The sequence below is a fragment of the Nyctereutes procyonoides genome, unplaced genomic scaffold (genome assembly GCF_905146905.1).
Source record: "Nyctereutes procyonoides isolate TBG_1078 unplaced genomic scaffold, NYPRO_anot_genome, whole genome shotgun sequence".
Lineage (NCBI taxonomy): Eukaryota > Metazoa > Chordata > Mammalia > Carnivora > Canidae > Nyctereutes > Nyctereutes procyonoides.
In genome coordinates, this window is record NW_026575142.1 from 44,285,664 (window position 1) to 44,309,705 (window position 24,042).

General features: G+C 40.9%; 1 protein-coding gene across 1 annotated transcript in view; it reads right to left on the reverse strand.

Annotated features, from left to right (window-relative positions):
* The window catches only part of PEX5L (peroxisomal biogenesis factor 5 like), a 233,306-nt gene that overhangs the window by 21,691 nt on the left and 187,573 nt on the right, over positions 1-24,042 (reverse strand). The gene's annotated exons all lie outside the window — the stretch shown is intronic.

Sequence of the window (24,042 nt, forward strand, 5' to 3'; positions counted from 1 at the left end):
TCCAAGCCCATGCTTATCACCTATGGCAAAAAGGGCCTCCCGGGGCTAAAGAATGAAGGACCTTGGCTTTTGATGTGAACTTGAGTCCTCTTAGTCAAGGTCTTGTCTATGGCAGGCTGATTTTTTTTGAAAAAATATTACTTTGTGTTTTTCTCCTTATAATTTTCCTTTATGCTTTCCAAAAGCAAAACCAGGTCATTTGCTCTGCTTTACTTCAGGGGAGGACAGAGGCAGCAATTTTCTGCCAGAACTGTCCCTGGTTGGCTTCTATTTTGTTGAGCTCGAAGAGAGTACTTTGGGTGTCCTGGGGTGAGGAAAAATGGGCAAATATTTTAAAGAACTAAGAGATGAAGGGAAACTTCCCCGGGGTGGGAAAGAGAAGAAGGGTTGTGGATTCTGAGATGAGTGGGGAGACTGGGGCTGAGCTTTTAAGTTTTTCCTTGTGAGTTGGCCTGACTTCCAAGAGGGTGACAGAGGGTATGACTGGGGGCTGACTTCAACTCTGATTTCAACATGGCAGGGACATTGGCAGAACCTGGCTTTCAAGGACCCATTTGGGGCTTGTTGGCTGTTAGCCATCAGCATGACAGACAAGACGATGGAGACTGTCCTTGATTTCCGGCACCACATAATCCTTCCATAATTGGTGTCCAAGACTAAGTGTAAGAGAGATGCTTGCAAACCACTTAATTTTCTTTAAAGAAAACAAGGGATATTGTTGCTTAAACACCTGAATCTGGGACTGAGATGCATACTCTTACCTGCAAATCTCAATTTCTATGATTCTAAGTCCTGTAACTTGCTGACATACCATCAAGGCTCCCCTTGACCTTTCAGTCCTTCTAGCCTTACCTTCTACTTTACCCTCATGCCCAGTGGAGATTACTCTATGGTGGGAACTCTTCAAAGTTACTCTGAATGATAATTATAAGCTTATTTCTTCTGGATATAAATGTTCAAGGAATAAGGGCCAGCCCAGTATGATTAATCCCAGTCTGGTCCTGTAATTCTCCTTTAATATGTCCACAATACTCCTTCCTCCCACAGGGATGGGTCCTGTCCCTTCAGCAAAGGCCTCCCCTTGACGAAGGGTCAGAGCAGCAGGCACCTTGACTGTGTCTAAGATGCTAGAAGCACACGGAATGGCTACCACTTATCCAGGTTAAGGTTAGGAGTAAAACTCCAAATTTCTTCTTTAGCAAGTCTTTTTAGTAGAATACCACATTATGCAAACAGAATGATCTCAGGTATACTAAAGCAATGGCTTAATAAAAAACTAGAAGGAAATATGCTGCCGTGTTAAGAGTAATCTGTCTTTGAATGGATGATGAGTGATTTTTTTTTCTGCTTCTTTATACTTCTCTGCACTTGCCAAATTTTCTATGACTATGCATTGCTGTTCTAATTTTTTTAAAGTTCAAAATGACAATAAAAAAGAACAAATATCTGTCCTTTTTTAAATACCAGAAACCTGAATATTTAGATACTAAGGAATTTGGAAAAAAAATTTGGAAAATATTTTTGGAGACTCATCTTCTTGAATAGCTTTTCAAAGGCATAGGTGCAACTTGTCTGCATAGAAACTAAGATAAATCTACAAGTGAATTTTATAACGTTTACTGATTTTCCCAAGTCTTCTGAATGAAAGAATGATTTCATAACGTGTACATCTTGATTACAAAAGGATGCATCACTTTTCCTGCAGCTTCAAATTAGAGCCATGGATGCAGAAATAAGACTGTGGTAGACAACAGGACCTCCGTGAAGGTGAGGCTGCCAGGCTTTCATTTAATGAGATACACTAGGACTTACTGTTACCACTTAGAATAAGTTCTGCTAATTAAAGTGCACAGCACAGATTCATTTAATTACAGATGACTACTTTTAGCACAATCAATTTTTATCCAGCCTCAGAATCCAGGCTTCATTCACATAACTGCAATTAACACTGCTTCTTTTTTCTATTTCTAATCATTTTTCAAGAAACCTGAAACATAGTTGAATTTTCACCACTGTAGATAAGACTGAGGGATTTTTATGTATTGATGATTTTCTCAGCTGTTCTGGGATTTTATGGATTGTTTTTGACACTCTACAGGGAATAAGTTTTCTGCTTACACCAGAAATGAGCTATTGGCAATCCATTTTCATTTTTAAAATAGCTTCCTGATGGTAATAATGGTAGATATTCATGAGAAAGTTGGGGTATGTAGTAGAGTGGTTAAGAAAAGCAGCTCTCTCCTCAGATGGGCCTGGGAACAAATATGACTCCATCACTGACCTTCTGCTAGACCCTTGACTCCTCTAGATCTCATTTTCCTTGTCTTTAAAATGAACATACAATGATGATCTTGGTTAGTCATTATGAGGATTAAATAAAATATATTTACATGAAACACATGGAAGATGTTCAATAAGCAATAAGTGTGCTTATTAGTGTTTCTGTATCACGAAAGACAGAATGAAAGATCATCTACAACCTCAAAGCACAAATACACGTCAATGAGTATCTTGATGTTGTAATTTGCTGTAAATACATATCCTCTTCTAGATACCTTTCCTCTCTTTATTTAAATCTTTCCCAGCTACCTAATTATTCAAAAATTGGAGCAAAGTTAAGACGATTATGGAAAAAAAGGACTATCATGTAGCATAAAATGATATTTATGAAGAGTTGTTACAACATGGAGCAGGCCTTGAGTTATACTGTTCCTTCATAGGTAGTGTGATCATAGTGATAGAAAACAACAAAAAACATGTTGTAGAATAATGTATCAATAGCATTACCTTCACAGGATGGGATTATGAGTAATTGTCCTATCACCTTTCTTTGTGTTTTACAGCATTTCCTAAGTTTTCTATTGCTAACATATTATTTTTGTGAAAAAGTAAGATTTGGTTAAAAAGTACTTCTGGGGTACCTGAGTGGCTCAGTCCGTTAAGTGCCTGACCCTTGATTTCAGCTCAGGTTATGATCTCAGGGTGGTGAGATGGAGCCCTGTGGCAGGCTTGGTGCTCACAGCAGAGTCTGAAATTCTCTCACTCCCTCTCCCTCTGCCCCCTGCTCCTTTCACATGCTTTCTCTCTTACTCTCTCTAAATAAATGAATAAAATCTTAAAAAAACACAAATTCTTCTCAATTTCAATTTCTCCAAAGACCCTACACTAGAGGAATCTCTTATTTCTCTGAGTTCCTTTGAACTAATATTGTGAACCAGTGGTTAGAAGAAAGATGTGTGCTAGAAGCTTCTATTTTCCTTATAAACTTGGACAAGTCATTTAAACCCATTTGTACATTGTTTTTTGTCATTTGTAAAGTAAGAAGACTGAATTGATTATACAATAGCTCAGGTTTCTTTGTCTATGCAGATTGACTCAGAAGGTCAGAATAAGTGGGACAGGAAGAGGGCTTCTAGCCTATTCGCTGACCTCTAAAAATTATACTTTAAAGCATTTTCCCTTTACTTCTTGATTGTAAAACTAGAAAATAAAAATTTCTATAAGAACCATGACACAATTACTACTAATTAAATTAAAATATAAAGAATAAAAAAATAAGCAATTTAATTTAGAACCAGGGCATTTTAAGAAAGACTAGCATATTGCTACTTCCCATTCACCAGTCTATTTTGGTTATCCTTGAGTTAAAATAGAGATACTTTCAATTTTGTGGTCAGGCATAACTGTTGAGTAGAAGGATCCTGGGGTTGTGCTGTGAAAGAACTGTTTGATGTGAGATGATATGCCCATTGTGCCTGTGAGGAGTCTTTCTTTTTGCTTCTTTAGATATCCATTGACTGCCACTGGATCAAAATTTAAACAATCCATTCTCTACATGCAAAAGAAATGAGAGCAGCCCTTGCATGGCAAGGAATGAAAATCACTGTGCAAGTTTGGATAAGATATTTGGCATGACAAACAATTTCTGTTGAGGTAAAACTATGTGTAGATCAGTAAGAGGGATCTTATTGCCCTGGGATCCAATAGCCTAGGTTAGCAAAGTGTGGCTGAAACATCCTCACTCACATCTCTTATTGACTAAAAGCTACTATTAGTCAAAGATTCCATGCGGCTGCCCAAAGAACATATTCAACCTGGGGCTGTAAGAATAGATGCTTACCACCCTGAGGATGGCATAGAATTTCAATTGGTCAGAATTAGTTTGAGTTCTGGGTACATCCTTGCGTGTCCCACATAGTGATGGTCATTGGCAAACTGGAGTTTATTCCGGCAAGAGTGAATGGGCAAGAGTAACCCAGTTTATGAAGCAATTCATTGGTAAAGCAAGGCTCAGAAGGATGGTGGAGCTGAGTAAGCAGGCTTAGCCTTGTCTTGCAGACAGAAGAACTAGGGTGAGTGACTGGAAGCTCCTGGGGGACAGATTTTTATCAAATGCTAAAAATGTAATGGGCTGTTTCCTCCTCAGAGGGATGGTTTCCCCAACATGGAGCCTGATGCGGGGCTCCATCTCACAACCCTGAGCTGAAATCTAGAGTCAGATGCCTAATCAACTAAACCACCCAGGTGCCCTAACATTAGAGATCTTTCCACAGAAGTGGAATGACCAATGTGAGGAGTACTTGTAAAGACGATTCACAGATTTGTTTGACTGGATGAATTCTATATATAGTCTCTTATGACTTTGAGTATCAGAATGCAACATTATTAATTAATTGATTTATTGTGTCAACAGGAAAGCTCAAAATTTATAAAGTCTCTGAGATAAGAAATGGGCTTGTCACACATGCCCCTTTGTCAATCTAAACAGTATAGACAAGAAAACGCACGGGCTTTGGCATCAGATAGAATGGGCTGCAATACTGGCCACATACCCTGTCACAAGACCTTTGGCCATTTAGCTCACCTCTTTAACTTGGTTTCCTCATTTGTAAAATGTAAAAAGTCTTGTAGGGTGGTTGTGCAGATGAAGGAAAACAATGTATGTAAAGTGCTTAAAACTTGTCCTATTAAGAATGAAGGAATTGGAGAGGCGGGGCCAGGTGGCGGAGGAGCAGGGTCCTCAGCTCACACGGCCCCAGCAACCTACCTAGGTAACGTTCAAACCATCCTGAACACCTACGACCTCGATCCGATCTGAGATGTAAAGACAGAACAGCTAAAACGCTACAGAGAAGGGTTTTCACCTGTAACAAGATAGGAAGGCGAGGAAAGATAAAATAAAAAAGCATCCAGTGGGGGAGGGGCCCGCGAGGAGCCGGGCTAAGGGGGCGGCGGGAGCCTCGGGACAGGAGAGCCCCCCCGGAGAAGCGGGAACTTTAAGAATCCGCACCAGGTTCTTCCCCGAGGGAAAGGCGCTGGCAGGGAACTCGGGCAGGATCCCAGGAGGGGCGGTGGAGCCCCCAGGGTCCTGGGGTCACTAACAGAGGAGGGGCGCCCGGGGGAGAGCGCCCACACCGGGGACTGAGCGCGGTAAAGGGCTGGAGCGCGCCTGGTGGGGCCCCGGAGCAGCTGGGAGGGGCTCGGGCGGCGGCTCCGCGGGGGGGGAGGGGCTGCGGCCCCGGAGCGATCCCAGTGGCGCAGGCCCCGGAGCCCAGGGCGCGGGGGACACAGCCGGGATCCTGCGCTCCCCCAGGACAGGTGGAGGCCCGGGCGGCCCCGAGCTGTGTAGATCGCGCCCCCGCCCCGGAACATCCAGGTCCCTAAGCACTGGGAGCCGGGAGTTACTGGGGGAGCTGACTCCAGGGCTGGAGAGCTGGCCGCGGCCAGTGGGGTTGTTCCTCCCTGTGTCACCCTGTCCCTGGGACGGAACAGGGCTGCCAGGGAGCAGAGGCCTCACAGGATCAACAGCTCCCACTGAGCCATGCACCTGGCAAGGGCGGGGCAGCTCCCCCAGGTGCACACACCTGAGAGTCAGCACAGCAGCCCCTACTCCATACTACCAGCTGGAAGACAGGGGAAGAGCAAATTCTTGACCAAGCCGCGCTGGAGAGCTCCCGGGGAAGTGGAGGGACTTACAGTGTATAGAACCAGAGGATACCCTGCCTTGTTTTTTTTTTTTTTTCTTTTTCCAGTACAATTAGTTTTTACATAAGACTATAAATTTCCAGTATTTTTTCTCTTTTCCCACCTTAACTACAATATTTTACCACCTCTCCATTTTTAAGTTTCTTCCTTTTTGACTTTCATACTTCTACAATTACAGGTCTTAGATATATTTTCCACTTCTAGAGTCCCTTCAACATACTCAATTTATTTTTGGGAGATATACAAGATTTTTGTTTTGTTTTGTTTTGTTCTGTGTTTTTTGTTTTCTCTGCCTCATTTTGTTCTACAATGGTGGAAGTTAATACCTTCTAAAACGTGACCAGCATGCACCCAGAAGCAAGTGGTATACCATGCTGGTTCATTCTGTGAGATTATATTCTCTCTTCCTTCCCATTCTGCCTCCCTCTTTTATCTCATTTATGTTTTGGTGGTCAATGGTGGGACTCTCTACAATGTTTCTGGTTTAAATAAATTTGGGACTGAGCATCTTCTAACATAGAGAACTTAATACACTCAGGACCCAGAGGATCGCCCTCTAGGACCCCTTAGGTAGACTACATTCTCCCTTCGTTACAGCTTTGTCACCACCACCATTTCCCAGTCCCCCCCTTTTTTCTTCTCCTTTTTTTCTTTTTCTTTCCTCTTTACTTTTTTTTTCTCTTTTCTTCTTCTTCTTTAATATTCTTGGCCTTTTATTTTTTACTACTTTGTTTTAAAATTTATTTTTCACTTTAGTGGTCCTTTTGTTTTACTTAGTTCTGATCTTTCTTTTCAGTTTCTGGACTCTGACCTTGTCAGAATCACCTAGGGTGAAATTTACTTAGGTAGTGGTTGATATTCTGGACTCAGCCCACTCATACAGCTACTCTGCACTGAGCAAAAATGATTAGAAGGAAGAAGTCACCACAAAAGAAAGAATCAGAAACAGTACACTCTCCCACAGAGTTACACAATTTGGATTACAATTCAATGTCAGAAAGCCAATTCAGAAGCACAATTATAAAGCCACTGGTGGCTCTGGAAAAAAGCATAAAAGATTCAAGAGACTTCATGACTGCAGAATTTAGATCTAATCAGGCCAAAATTAAAGATCAATTAAATGAGATGCAATCCAAACTGGAGGTCCTAACCTAATGAGGTGGGAGAAAGAGTGAGCAACATAGAAGATAAGTCAAAGGCAAGGAAGGAAGCTGAGGAAAGAACAGTAAAAACAATTAAAAGACCATAAGGAAAGGTTAGGGGAAATAAATGATAGCCTAGGAAGGAAAAATCTACATATAATTGGGGTTCTGGAGCATGCTGAGAGGGCCAGAGGGCCGGAATGTATTTGAACAAATCATAGCTGAGAACTTCCTTAATTTGGGGAGGGAAATAGGCATTCAGATCCAAGAGATAGAGAGGCCCCCCCCTGCAACAATTAAAACCATTCCACACCTCAACATTTAATAGTGAAACTTGCAAATTCCAAAGATAAAGAGAAAATCCTGAAAGCAGTGAGAGACAAGAGATCTCTAATTTATATGGGAAGAAATATTAGATTAACAGAAGACCTTTCCACAAAGACCTGGCAGGCCAGAAAGGGCTGGCATGATATATACAGGGTACTAAATTAGAAGAGCATGCAGCCAAGATTACTATATCCAGTAAGGCTGTCATTCAGAATAGAAAGAGAGATAAAGAGCTTCCAAGATAGGCAGAAACTGAAAGAATATGTGACAACCAATCTAGCTTTGCAAGAAATATTAAGGGGGACCCTGTAAAAGAAAGAGGAAGCCCAGAGAAATAATCCACAAAAATCCAGACTGAATAGGTATTATGATGACACTAAATTCATATCTTTCAATAGTTACTCTGAACATGAATGGGCTAAATGATCCCATCAAAAGACGCAGGATTTCAGACTGGATAAAAAAGCAAGACCCATCCATTTGCTGTCTACAAGAGACTCATTTTACACCCAAGGACACCCCCAGCCTGAAAATGAAGGGGTAGAGAACCATTTACCATTTAAATGGTCCTCAAAAGAAAGCTGGGATTGCAATCCTCATATCAGATAAATCAAAGTTTATCCCAAAGACTGTAGTAAGAGATGAAGAGGGACAGTATTACTTAAAGGGTCTATCCAACAAGAAGACCTAACAATCATGAATATTTATGCCCCTAATGTGGGAGCTGTCAAGTATATCAATCAATTAATAAATTGATAAAGTAAAGATATACTTAGATAATAATACACTAATAGTAGGAGACTTCAACACAGTACTTTCTGCAAATGACAGATATTCTAAGCACAACATCACTAAAGAAACTTAAACTTAAAACTCTTAAACGGAAAGAGCTTTATTTATTTATTTATTTATTTATTTATTTATTTATATTTTTAAAGATTTTATTTATTTGTTCATAAGGGACACACACAGAGAGAGGCAGAGACACAGGCGGGGGAGAAGCAGGCTCCATGCAAGGAGCCTGATGTGAGACTTGATCCCAGGGCTCCAGGGTCATGCCCTGGGCCGAAGGCAGGCAGTCAACCGCTGAGCCACCTACGCATCTCACTTAAAGAGCTTTAAATGACACACTGGACCAAGTGGATTTCACAGATATTTACAGAACATTGCATCTGAATGCAACTGAATACACATTCTTCTCAAGTGCACATGTAACTTTCTCCAGAATAGACCACATTCTGTGTCACAAATCAGGTATCAACTGATACCAAAAGATTGGGATTGTCCCTTGCATATTTTCAGACCACATTGCTTTGAAACTAGAACTCAATCACAAGAATAAATTTGGAAGAAACTCAAACACGTGGATGTTAAAGTGCATCCTGTTAAAAGATGAATGGGTCAACCAGGAAATTAGAGAAGAATTTAAAAAATTGATAGAAACTAATGAAAATGAAGAGAGAACCGTTCAAAATCTTTGGGATATAGCAAAAGCATTCCTAAGAGGGAAATACATTGCAATATAAGCCTCCCTCAAAAAAAATGGAAAAAACTCAAATACACAAGCTATCCTCGGACCTAAGGGAATTGGAGAAAGAACAGCAAGTAAAACCTACACCAAGCAGAAGAAGAGAAATAATAAAGATTCAATCAGAACTAATGAAATAGAGACCAGAAGAACTGTAGAACAGATCAACAAAACCAGGAGTTGGTTCTTTGAAAGAATTAATAAGATACATAAACCATTAGCCAGCCTTATTAAAAAGAAAAAAGACTCAAATTAATAAAATCATGAATGCAAGAGGAGAGATCACAACCAATACCAAGGAAATACAAACCATTTGAAAAACGTATTATCAGCATCTATATGTCAACAAATTAGGCAATCTAGAAGAAATGGATGCATTTCTGGAAAAGCACAAATTACCAAAACTGGAACAGGAAGAAATAGGAAACCTGAACAGGCCAATAACCAGCAAGGAAATTGAAGCAGTCATCAATAACCTCCCAAGACACAAAAGTCCAGGGCCAGATGGCTTCCCAGGGGAATTCTATCAAATGTTTAAAGAAGAAACAATATCTATTCTACTAAAGCTCTTCCGAAAGATAGAAAGGGACAGAATACTTCCAAACTCATTCTATGAGGCCAGCATTACCTTGATTCCAAAACCAGACAAGGACCCCACAAAAAAGAATTATAGACCAATATCCCTGATGAACACAAATGCAAAAATTCTCACCAAGATACCAGCCAATAGGATACAACAATACATTAAGAAGATTATTCACCATGACCAAGTGGGATTTATCCCCAGGATGCAGGTTGGTTCAGCACTCATAAAACAATCAACGTGATAGATCACATCAACAAGAGAAAAAACAAGAACTGTATGATCCTCTCAGTAGATGCAGAGAAAGTATCTGACAAAATATAGCATCCATTCTATATCCAAACTCTTCAGAGTGTAGGGATAGAGGGAACATTCCTCAGTATCTTATAAGCCATCTATGAATAGCCCACAGCAAATATCATTCTCAATGGGGAAAAACTGAGAGCTTTTCCCCTAAGATGAGGAACAGCACAGGGATGTCCACTCTCACCACTGTTATTCAACATAGTACTAGAAGTCCTAGCCTCAGCGATCAGACAACAAAAAGAAATAAAAGGCATTCAAATTGGCAAAGAATAATTAAAACTCTCCCTCTTCGCAGATGATGTGGTACTGTACATGGAAAACCCAAAAGACTCCACCCCAAGATGCTAGAACTCATACAGCAATTCAGCAGTGTGGCAGGATACAAAATGAATGCACAGAAATCTGTGGCATTTCTCTACCCTGAAAATGAGACTGAAGAAAAAGAAATTAAGGAATCAATCCCATTTACAATTGTACCCCAAAACATAAGATACCTAGGAATAAACCTAACCAAAGAGATAAAGAGTCTATACCCTAAAAACTATAGAACACTTCTGAAAGAAACTGAAGAAGACAGAGATGGAAAAATATTCCATGCTCATGGATTGGAAGGATAAATATTATGAAAATGTCTATGCTACCGAGGGCAATTTATACACTCACTGCAATCCCTATCAAAATACCATGGACTTTCTTCAGAGAGTTGGAACAAATCATCTTAATATTTGTGTGGAATCAGAAAAGACCCCAAATAGCCAGGGGAATATCGAAAAAGAAAACCAGAGCTGGGGGCATCACAATGCCAGATTTCAAGTTGTACTACAAAGCTGTGGTCATCAAGACAGGGTGGTACTGGCAGAAAAACAGACACATAGATCAATGGAACAGAATAGATAATCCAGAAATGGGCCCTCAAGTCTATGGTCAACTAATACTCAACAAAGCTGGAAAGATATCCACTGGGAAAAGGACAGTCTCTTCAATAAATGGTGCAGGGACAATTGGACAGCCACGTGCAGAAGAATGAAACTAGACCATTCCCTTACACCATACAGAATGATAAACTCAAAATGGATGAAAGATCTAAATGTGAGACAAGAATCCATCAAAATCCTAGAGGAGAACACAGGCAACACCCTTTTTGAAGTCAGTCACAGCAACTTCTTGCAAGATACATCTATGAAGGCAAGGGAAACAAAAGCAAAAATGAACTATTGGGACTTAATCAGTATAAAAAGCTTCTGCACAGCAAAAGAAACAGTCAACAAAACTAAAAGACAACCTACAGAATGGGAGAAGATATTTGCAAATGATGTATCAGATAAAGGGCTAGTATCCAAGATCTATAAAGAACTTATTAAATGCAACACCCAAGAAACAAACAATCCAGTCATGAAATGGGCAAAAGACATGAACAGAAATTTCACAGAGGAAGATGTACACATGGCCAAGAAGAAGCACATGAGAAAATGCTCCACATCACTTGCCATCAGGGAAATACAAATCAACCTCTACCAGTGAGAATGGTGAAAATTAACAAGTTAGGATACAACAAATGTTGGCGAGGATGTGGAGAAAGGGGAACCCTCTTGCACTGTTGATGGGAATGTGAACTGGTGCAGTCACTCTGGAAAACTGTGTGGAGGTTCCTCAAAGAGTTAAAAATAGATCTGCCCTACGACCCAGCAATTGCACTGCTGGGGATTTACCCCAAAGATACAGATGCAGTGAAATGCCGGGACACCTGCACCCCGATGTTTATAGCAGCAATGTCCACAATAGCCAAACTGTGGAAGGAGCCTCAGTGTCCATCGAAAGATAAATGGATAAAGAAGATGTGGTCTATATATACAATGGAATATTCCCTAGCTGTTAGAAACTATGAATATCCACCATTTGCTTCAACATGGATAGAACTGGAGGGTATTATGTTGAGTGAAGTAAGTGAATTGGAGAAGGACATTATATGGTTTCATTCATATGGGGAATATAAAAAATGGTGAAAGGGATTATAGGGGATAGGAGAGAAAATGAGTGGAAAATATCAGAGAGGGAGACAGAACATGAGAGACTCCTAACTCTGGGAAAGGAATAAGGAGTGGTGGAAAGGTAGGTGGGTGGGGGGCTGGGGTAACTGGGTGATGGGCACTGAGGGGGGCACTTGACGGGATGAGCATTGGGTGTTACACTATATGTTGGCAGATCGAACTCCAATAAAAAATATACAAAAAAAAAAGAAGGAAGGAATAGGCAGTTAACATAATTTTATATTCGTAAATATATGAAAAAATGTCTTTTCAGATTAGAGAGAGGATGCCATAATATTACCTGTGGTTTGGAAGAAAAACAATAATATTGGTACTAGTGCTCAACACAAATTTTCTGGTTGCCTCTGGGTTAGACATGCTCCCTTGTTTAATGAAATCAGCCATCACTGCCCAAGTTGGCAGGCACCTGGGCCAATAGCCTGAGGCTTTCACCAAACAATGTGGTAGCAGGTTGGCTGCAAAACATGGGGAGAAAAAATTGGAAATGATGGGAAGGAGAGGAAAGAGCACAGGAGGCTGGAAATAATACAAGGCTTGAACAGGATGTCAGAAGGCAACCAAGAGACATCTTTAACAGAATCTAAGATGTTTTCCTGTTCTTTCTCTTCTTCCTTCCAGGGCAAGCAGCAAAGAGGAATGGAGTGTGAATGCATAGTGAGCAAATCTTGTCCAAATGGGCAGGGGTAATTTTTTAAAGGAACTTTTAGCATATTCATTAGCAAATGAATGCTTCTGTGGAGCCAAGGGTCACATGATTCTATCTGCTATAGCTCCAGTAGCACCCCTGTATTTACAACAAAGAGCTGCTTTCCAGGTGCACTGGACCTGGGGGCTCGGTGACCAGACCTGGGGTTTGCTGCTGCTTTGGGAATGAGGCTTTGTTTTGCAGCTGTTTTGCAGGCCTCCTGACTGTTCCTTAGGCAGCTAGTGACCAAGGGCTGTAGGGCTATTTTACCGCGGGCATAAGGAGATGGGAGGACCTTGGAGTTTGGGCTTTGCTTCACATCCGCGTGGTAACAAGTCATGTGATAAAGGGACTGGCCTGCGGAGAGTTGTGGTGAGAGCCCCGCAGTTGGCTTTCTTTTTGTGAGGCAAGTATCTGACTTCAGTTTTGATTGATCCACTTCCAAGATGGCTATCTCGAATAAACATATTGGGCCATTCACTCTAGATAAAAAACCAGGGCATGCATGCCTGCTCACCCACCTCCAACCCCACCTCCCACTTCCACCCCCTCCCCCAGGCTCCTTTGTTTTAAAGATCTTGGTTGATTTCAATAACTGACCATGTGGGCTGCTTGTTTTTTTTCTCTTCCTGTGCTTTAAATTCCTACATTTATGTTTTAAAATCACCAATAAAGAGTGAGCCCTCAAACCCTAGGCCCCCATCCTCAACCCCAATAAAAGCAGAATCTCGGGCCTGCTCTTTTTCTCTTGACCCATGACCTCACTGTGTGGCCTCAGGAGTGCCATGTAATTTCCAGGACTTGTAAGTAATGTACTTTTTCTTTTTCAAAGTTTCCTGGTGGTTACTGCTGAGAGCATCTTGAAATCATAATAAGAACCACAAGGGTCAGTCCAGCCACAACATTGGTTATTGATAGGCTGAGATCAACATAGAACAATGATGAAAACAGGCAGTGAGATTCAGTTCCAGAGGGGATTTCTTCTTTAGCGATATCCACAAGTGGTGAAAAGTTACTGAGAAACTCCCTCCTACCTTTAATAAAATAAGGAATTCGAAATATTTACTAAACCCAGACTATGTGTTTGTGCTTCCCATTACAGCAATATTAAAGAACAAAACAAAACGAACACCTAGATGTGGGTATTACTCGTAAGAAGCTCTCTGTCCCATGATAAAATAAGAATTGAGACAACTGTAATTCAGGATAGAGTGAACAAATGATGCAAAAAGAGATGAAATCACTTGCTAAGGTCATACTAACTTTGGTAAATAAAAGAGCCAGAATTCAATACATTTCATTCTTTCCTTTTTTTCTTTTTCATTCTTTCCTTTTATGGCAGATTGCATCTTCCAAAATGGCTTAAGTAGTATTTCTGGCCCCTCATCCTCTTCAGAACCTTGCCACACTCTATTAAGTGGTGGAGTCACGTGCCTGTCTTTGAACACTTGCCTTGACAAATAGAATGCAATGGAAATGACCTGCTCTGACTTTTGGGACTAGATACTACAAAGTGATACACTTTCTGCCTGTCTCTCCCTCTTCCTCTCAGGACACTCACTCCTGGACTACAGCTATCTAGATGGCGATCTATCTAGCAAGGAAGTCCAGCCTCAAAGAGGCCACATGTAGGTGTTCTAGCTGTATGTTGCAGCTAAGGTGTTAGGTGACTACTGGCATAGGCCATTGGACACGAAAGTGAGAATACCTTTGCTTTTGTTTGTTAAAGATTTTATTTTTGGGCAATGTCTACACGCAATGTGGGGCTAGAACACATAACCCTAAAATCAGGAGTTGCATGCTCTGCCAACTAAGCCAGCCAGGTGCCCTGAGAATGCCTGCGGATGATGCCCACCCCTTATCATTAATGTGAGCCATAGAACCATGCTGACCCATGGTGGGACCTGGATGAGCCATCCTCTTTGAGCCCTCTCAAATTACGTATTTTTTGAGCAAAATAAATATTGTTTCTTTAAGCCACAAGTGTTGGAGTAATTTGTTATATAATCCTAGTAACTGGAACATACTTTAGGTTTGAAGATTGGAGCACAAAAGGAAGACTAGGATAATGAAGTATGGTAGCATTTTCCCAAAGAGTATTTTAGAAACAAAGAATTCTGTGCTCAAATGAGCTTGAGAAACTTTAGGTTAAAGCAGAGGCAGCAGATTGGTGGCCCATGGGCCTGATCTAGCCAGGAGACACGTTTTTGTCCCCTCAAACTGGATGTAAAATTTTACATCAAAACCCAGATTTCCGGTATCTCAGGAAGATCTGTTAATATTAGGCTAATGTGACTAGAAGCAGGAACCCTCAGGGGATACATGTGGCCTCCACTTCAGCACAGTCACTGCCAGATCATCATCTTTACCTGCCTGGCTCTTGGAAGTAACTAGTTTGCAACTTCTGGACAAAAGTGAACATGTTCCTTACTGCATGACTTCCCAAGATCTTCATATGCTAATGTGTATTTTAAGTCTCTAAGAGCAGGTGTAAACAATAGTCCTTAAATACATCTACCTTGAAACTCTGTGCATCTGTCCTTAGGGTTCTCTAGAACACAGCCTGGAAAATGCTGATATAGGAACTCAGGGCATCTGAAATTCCACAAAAACTCTATGGTGGGATAAATTCTGTGTATCCTGAGAAGCTATCAGGGACAAGAATCTACCACTTGGGTTTGTTTTCATGTGATTGTTTCCAGTGAAACTCCTCTCCAATTAGCCAGCAGGTTCTCTAATCCTCACATCTGCTGTGTGAATCAGAATTCTTCAAAAATCTGTTGTTGTTATTGTTCAAGAAAAGGAAATGAAACCCAGAATGTGGAGGGAAGAATTAAAATAATTTTTGTAGGCTTTTAAGAAGACAACTCATTTGATGAATTTATCTTGTCGATGCTAACTAGTCACTTAAAATGGCTTTGAAACTACATATAATTAGCTATGCAGATTGGACAAAGATGGGAAGAAACATTAAAAAATGAAAACAGTTCATTTATTAATGTCATGGGAATTCTGGGTAGCTCTGAGCCTTTTCTCCCCCAATTTTCTAATTTCCTTTATTGTTGTTGCTTTTAACATAACAAATAACAGATAACTTTTGATAAAGGAATTATTTTTCTGGTGACCAACAACTTTTAAGTTCTATTATTGGTTCAGGGCCTGCAAAAAATGTAAACATCCTTAGTATTAGAAATAGTGATTAAGAGGGGCACCTGGATGGCTCAGTTAAGCATCTGCCGTTGGTTCAGGACATGATCCCAGGGTTCCAGGATCGAGCCCCACATCGGGCTCCCTGTTCAGCAGGGGGTCTGCTTCTCCCTCTTCCTTTGCCCCTCCTCCCTGCCTGTGTTCTCTCTCTCAGATAGTCTTAAAAAAAAGAAATAATGATTAAGAATAGAAGTTTTGGAGTTAGTCTTGGTAGGAATCCTAGTCCTATCACTTGACTGTGGTGTGACCTTGAACGAGTTAAAAAATCTCTCTGCGTCCTGGTTTCTCCACATAAAAATGATGTTGTTGGAGGAGGTAATTGAGAGGAAATGACTGCCAGTTGGCCTCAAGCTAAACCTGGGTAATCAGAAGCTCCTCACCTACTCCCCCATCCTTTGAATGTATGGTCTGCCTACTGTTCCCACAGTGAAAGCTGTTCTAAGGAAGCAGCCTTGAGAGAAGAAGGTGTTAAGACCATCTGGGTGGTATATGTGACTGCACCAAGTTAAGGCCTCTGTATAAACTTTTTAAGATTCTGGTGGGCAGGTGTAGAGCTCTCATCTTGCAGCCACATAAGATAAGCATCATATGTAAGTTTCCTTGCTTACTAAACCTGCCACTCACCAATCTGGAGTGGTCTGCCACCTTGTTAAGTCTCTCCTTTTCCCCTGTGTATTGGCCCAGTTTATGAATCAACAACTGGAGAACAGCCAGGAGACCAAAATAATGGGCCTTGTGAATGAAGTATTCATAGGAGAAATCCTGAGTTAGCCACTGACCTCTGTGTGGGGAGAGGTGGCCCACCTGTTACATGCTTGTGGACCACCATGTGAATCTCAGGACACCCTGAAAATGCCGGCAGGTTTGGTCCAGGCATTTGAGAAACTACACACAGCACACTGTGGCAAAGAAGGGAAACTAGTGGCTGCCAAAGTGGGCTGGTCTTTAATGTGGGCAGCTCGGTTGGCCATTGATGCCCAGCTAGAGGCTGAAGCTCGAGTTAGAAAATTGGAAGAACTGAGGCCACAGAAGGACCACAGTTGTCAACTATTCTGCTACCTCTGGGGCTAGCAGAGAAGGGAGAGCAGGGTAATAAGTTGGAGAACGTAATGGTCAATTTTGCAAAGCTAGGAGGGTGCAAGATGCCTCGGGTTAAGATCTAACAGCTTGTGACAAAGCCTGATTGGGACGCTAAGAGGTAGAGTACCTGGGAACATGGAGAGAGCCAAGAGCAAAGAGGGGGATGTTGTGATTGACAATGACAACTGACAGGACTCAAGCAGCGTGACTCCTAACAAAAAGGGAAAATTTAAATATTAACTACTTTAGATTTCTGATAATAAAAAAACTATATCCCAAAACTCTTAGGAGAAACTTGCATTCTTTCTCTGTGCCCTAAAGTTGCAAATCTTTTCATGTCCTTGAAATATAAGTACCCCAAGAGGCCACAAAAGCCCTGCCCACAATTGCCTGAGACGCAAGGAAGAGGAGGAGAGACAGATGCCTGTAGAGGCTTCCTTGCCCCAACTCCTGTCCACAACCTCCATAAGATTACTAATAAAGGGCACATACAAATCTTAAAAGTCTTTGCTAAAAATATTAACAAAAAGCCACGTTAGTGGGTAACCTTCACTTGTTCCGTCTGCCAGAGACACATTTGGATTTAACTGTTTTATAAACTAGTTAATCATATATCATTGTACTGGATTAATGGCAAAGTTTTGGAATGAAAACCATGGGATCTCTGTGTATGTTATGTACGCCCATAGATACATATTACATATGCGATGTTTTTCTTCCTCTGGAGGGTATTACCAAAATTAACTTGCAAAAGAGCTCTACTTAATTAGCTTAAAGGAAAGTAATATTTAATATCAATAGTGTACTTATCTAAAACTGAAGTTAATTTTCTTTCATCTGCTAAAAGGATAAAGTTTTCTTGGACTATTGGTTTGTTCTTGATGAGATTATGAAAGGGTTTTCTTTACCTTTTAAGTAATCTGCCTAGAAAGCAAGGATTCTGTTTCCTGTGCTTTGCATTGTCTTTATCAGGTCTTTGATTACTCACAAAAAACTGAGACTTCTCCATTAAAAGAGCTGGTTTTTTTGCAACTATATGACTTTCTGTACTTGCCTTTGAAGTCTTTGTCACTTTGGTTAAATGTATAATTAAGTATTGTTTCACAGTGACCTTTTCAATCAAGTATTTTAAACCTCTTGATGTTTTTGACAAACTTCACCGAAATCATATTTTATTTTTATTTATTTATTTATCCAAAATCAAATTTTAAATGAGGGCTTGTGGACCTTGTCCTAACTGGGATTTTTCAGATCCCTGGAATATCTCAAAAGACGTGTTCTCTCTTCTTATAAACGAGAGAGATTAAAATAATTAGGCTTAAATTAAATTAAAAAGGATGTACTGTCAGATAAACTTTCCTTGGGGTATATTTACATGCAATTCCTAAAAATCTGATACGTCCTGGTATAATGTTATCAGTCATAATCTTAAAACATATGTCAAAGGGGCACCTGGGTGGCTCAGTTGCTTAAGTGTCTGCCTTTGGCTCGGGCCATGATCCCGGGACTGAGCCCCATGTCATCGGTTCCCTGCTCAGTGGAGAGTCTGCTTCTCCCTCTGCCCTTCACCCCACTTATGCTCTCATTCTCTCAAATAAATGAATAAAATCTTTAAAAAAATAATAAAAGGCATGTCGCAGAAATAACTAAATTTCCATGTCAACTGCATTATAATGAACTCTCCTCAAATCTTTAACTATGGCCATTTTATTTTATTTTATTTTTTTAAAGATTTATTTATTTATTTATTTATTTATTTATTTATTTATTTATGATACTGAGAGAGAGAGAGAGAGAGAGAGAGAGAGAGAGAGGCAAAGACACAGGAGGAGGGAGAAGCAGGCTCCATGCCGGGAGCCCAACGTGGGACTCAATCCTGGGACTCCAGGATCACGCCCTGGGCCAAAGGCAGGCGCTAAACTGCTGAGCTACCCAGGGATCCCAACTATGGCCATTTTAAAAGTCTTTTGTCATTTATAGACAGTTATTATTTTACTCTGATGCTTTTGCAAAATGTTCCTGCAAAAGTGCTTCAACTTCAAAGAGATTCATGGAAAAGACCCTGACAAGTACAGGTTTCTAATAACTAAGATCAATTTGCCTTCATTTGAGAGAGATAATAATGGACCTTTTAAGTGCTTCCTTAAGGCTATGTGCAAAACTTCACAATATGTCATGAGATAGTACACCAAGACCTGTTACTGTTCTTCCCCACATCAATACAATGGGCCCATTACACTGATGATATAATGTTAACATATGAAGACTTGCCTCTGCTGCTGGACACTCTATAGTCTTTGTTTGAACATCTGTGAGGCAAAGATAGGCAGTAAACACCCAGAAAATTCAAAGCCCAGTGCTGCTGTAAAGTATTTGGAAATTATTTGGTTGGATAAGATACATATTATCCCAAAAGCTGTGATTGACAAGATGCAAGCCTATTCAACCCCCCAAAACATGAGAGAGATGAAAACCTTTGTAGGGATTTTGGGGTTTTGAAGGACTTTTATTCCCATCTGGCACAGTACCTCTGCCTTTTATACCACCTGGGATCAAAACAAGTCACCTTTGAGAAGGCAGAAATACTAGCAAAGCAGATCAAAGCTCTTGACATTTCCCACACAGGGCTCCCATTTAAATTAGATGTGTCTGTGATTCCAGAAGGTATGGGTTGGGCACTATGGTGGACACAACAGAAGGAGAGAGAATACCCCTAAAATTTTTCCCAGCTCTGGAAGAGACAGAAATGTGATGCATCCCATAGAGCAACAGCTTGAGCAGTGTACACAGTGCTCCTTCAGGTAGATCCTCTCACAAAGGAACAGCATATCATGATAAGAGCTTCCCTTCTTACTAAGCAGTGAATTAAATATATGTTTAATGCCATGGCTCAAATTCCCACTTTGACTAAATGGTATACCTAGTTGCAGCAGAGGAGCACCTTGTCTGCCAGCCACTATCTCTAGAAATGCAGGTGCTATTAGGCCTTGTAGAGTATGTAGATCCTATAGACACCCCACCCCTATTCCTACAGGGCCCCTGTGGCCTGTAGAGAGAGAATGGGGGAAATTTTCATTGACACCTAATATACAAATGCCTAGAAGCAAGAATGAGTCACAGCATCCAGTGGGCTGAACTCAAAGCATTCTGGCTGGTGCTCACACAGGTGCCCTGGCTGTTAACCTTTTACATTGACAGTTGGACTGTTCTAAAGGGATTAACCCCAAGCCTAAGATGATGTGAAGCCAAAGCCTGGAAGACCACGAATAAGCCCCTGTATAGTCAAGATGCATGGAGAGACTTTGGGGTTCATCTGCAAGAACCTGAGGCGGTCCTCGCTGTCATCAATGTCTTAACTCACAAGGCTCTGATCTCCGCTGACAATCACGTTGCTGATGCCCTAGCTTGGGTACAAGTGCTAGCAACTGACTTTCTCTCTCTCTCTCTCTTTTATTTTAAGATTTATTTATTTATTTGAGGAGGGTAAGATGGGGCAGAGGGGAAGAAAGAGAGAATCTTTAAGCAGACTCTGTGCTGAGTGATGAGCCAGATGTAGGGCTTGATCTCACTACCCTGAGATCATGACCTGAGCCAAAACCAAGAGTCAGATGCTCAACCGACTGCATTACTCAGGCGCCCCATGACTGACACATTAATAGATAGAAAAAATTGGATGCATAGAAAAAATGGCCATTACAGTGCCCAGGTGGGATGACATATTGCCGAGGATGCAAGATTGCCCTTGAAACACCCTGACTTGGTTGATGCAGTAACAGCATATCTTGTGTGTTCTAAATAATGCCCAAGACAATTGCCAGAGAAATCTGGGGCCATCCATAGGAGTTCCCAACCTGCAAAAGATTGGCAAATTGATTATATTGACTCCCTCCCTCAGAGTGAGGATTCTAAATATGCCTTGGTTTATGGGGACACTGCCTCTGGCCTAACACATTTTCCTACTGCTGTGTAAACCAGGCTGCCACTATTAGGGAATTAGAAAGCTGAATACCATGTAGAGATACCTTTGTCGAAAAGACAGTGATCAGGGGTGACATTTCAAAGGTGATAATATGCAAGATTGGGTAAAAGAATGTGACATTGAACAGAGGTTCTATTTCCCCTATAACCCACAAGCAGTAGAGTTAATGGAAAGGAAAAATAAAATATTAAAGTAATAGGTTAAATTACTTACAGGTAAAACTATCTTGGCTGGATAGACTAAAGTACTGTTCCAGGCTTTAATTTGAATTGATTTGAATGATCAACCAGTAGGGCTTTTTGCCCTGTATGCCAAACTGGGACCCCTTGCTGTGACATCAATGCTTTAAAGATATAAAAGTCATGGGAAACAACCATTCTCCTGACTTTCACCATCAATCGACGTGCAGTAGCGCCAAGAACACCAAGCCCCATCATGCCTGGGAAGGGTATCATCTATTGGAATTTGGAACATCCCACTGGAATGGGTAAGTGACTTTGCACTCCCGACTGAGGGGGAACTACTTAATCTCTACTGGGATTCCACAGTCCTGCTATAAACTGAACCCGTTGAAATGCACTATACCTAGAATGGAATATGCATCATTGAAAGAGGGGAAAAACTGGGGATTTCTGGTCTAGGATATCCTACCCTCATTCTACCTCCTCATGCCTGACAATGCTGCCTTCTTTGGCTAACATGTATGGTATATACAACTGGATCAAATTCCTAAAGCTGCCAACCTCCCTCTTCTCAAGGCTAGGTGGGTAGCCACTGTTTTCCACTGATAAAATCATTTGGTTGCTTTCTTTGTTTCCTTCATTGGCCCAGAGGATGTTATGCCACACAGAGAAGCTCTTACTAAATTCAACCAAGAAGCCTTAAATGATAGCCAGCAAAGTCAATCTTTAATAAATACTGAAATGTCTCTAATGAGAAAAGCTGTCCTCCAAAATAGGATACCTTTGGGCATATCACTGCTTTGCAGGGAGGAACCTGTGCTATTATCCAAAGAAAATGTTAATGTGTTCATGCCTGAGGAGTTTAGTATGTATCATCTTTATTAAATCACATAAAAACACAAATGAATGCCCTGAGTGATCCAAACCCCACTCTAGGGACTTAGCAAATCAGGGGCTCAGATCACTAGGTTCTTGATGGAGAAAATTACTTATTTTGGGAATCATCTTAATCTATTTTCTTTTACATGTCCTATATTGTTGCTAGAGTATGTGCCTCCAATGCAGCCAGACAACCATCAAACAAGCCACCTCCTTGTTTAGTAACATCCCTTGCTGTACACTCAAGGCACATTGCAGAAGAGGGGGACACATGAGATTGTGAAAGCCCATCAGGAGAGATAAAACATTAGAAGAGGTCATTAAGAGGAAGGGACTACTGTTTAACCCTTGAATTGGACCCGGGCAATTAAAGGCTCCTTAACCCTTCCCTTGTCCTTGGCATGTACATTCTGCCTACAGCTCCCACAGTGGGAACCATTTTCAAGGATGTAGCCTTTAGGTAGGAAAGTTTTATTGCAACTTTCTGCACTGACTATGCCACTGAACCCAGTTAAGGTCTCTAGATAAACACTTAACATTTGGCAGGTGGATGTGGAGATCTACTCATCTGCTGCCCAAGACAAGCCCTGTAACTAAGTTACCTTGCTTATGAAACCTGCCACCTACCAATCTGGAGTGCTTTGCCTCTTTCTTCAGGCTCTCCTTGCCCTCCATGTGCAGAGGTCAGTTTGCAAACCAACAAATGGGAATAATGGTCACCTGATAGGGCTGCTGTGAACACTGAGTGAAATGATGAATGGCCTCAGGACATATAGCTCTACCGGGGATAGCATTTATAGCATTTATAGCGGCAACTAAAGCAACTGTAGAATGTTTGAGCAAGGAAACAGGTTCTTTACTCCTCTCCTTTCCTTAGCTACAGGGCAAGGCCACAAGGGCTTTGGTTTAGCAGCAGTTCCTTTGTAATGTTTTTTCCTGATGATAAGGAATTTAACTCGCTTTGGCTTTGTTGAATAACCATAAAGACACTGCCTTCCATGGTGAAAATCTTCCTCTTCCCACCTTTTTGGGATATTTAAGGGAAAAAAATGGATAAATTGTTTTGGCAAAGTCAGATTTGAAAAAATCCCTATTATCATATTAACCATACTATACTGATATTTTGACTTTTTCCCTTTGTCCTTGTGACTACCTGATTGTTACAATGATTGACCAGGTGTGAAGAGTCTAGATTCAGCTTGTTATCTGAGAGTATTGGGAAAGAAAATGTTTGAAGTTATTTTCTTTGACACTGGCATCAAACTAGCTGACTCAGTGGTCAGGCAAATATTCTGAAGAGCCACCAGGAGCTCCCCTGCCCTGGATCCGGTGCTGGTATCACACGGGAAAGAGAATGTGCTCATGCTACCTTGAACTAATATCCAGATGTTCACAGCTATTGTGGATCTAGGTAGTTTCTGCTATGCCCGCCAATGCCTCAGAAAAATTCCAGATGGCCAAACTCCTCACACATTCTCCTTGTGTATTGATTTATTGGCCTGTGAGGATTAATTTGGATGGAACTAGGGAAATATTCTCTCTGCCAAGAATACTCAGGATTGAATCTAACTTCTTGGCAGTGGCTGCCTCATTCCCAGTATCAAAACACAGAAGAGAAGTCCAATATAATGGCAGGCCAGAGACTCTGCTGGCCTAGGAAAAAAAATCCCCCATTGGAATACTTTTCTACAGAAGCTAACAAAAAAATGGAAAGGAGGCTATGGATGGATTGAGATTCCCCTATTTTCAATTATTAGGCTGTACTGGCAAAATGTGCTAACAAATGACATAGACCTGTATTGGTTTTTGTAGCTATGTTATGATTGGAAACACATTTTGAAAGGCTGGATGCAATACTTTTAAAAAGAAATACTTAGATGTACAAGATAGTAGTGCTTTTATAATGTCTTTATAAAATGGATTCTTTTTCATACAGAACCTCTTAAAGTATTTCATAAAATTTGAAGGGTGGTATCTCCTCAAAATAATTTACTCCATATACTTACACATGTAGTACATTCATTTAGCAAAATTATCAACAAGCCTACTATGTAGCAGGCAGTGTTCCAGTCACCAGATATAGCAGTAAACAAGACCGATGCTGATCCTGC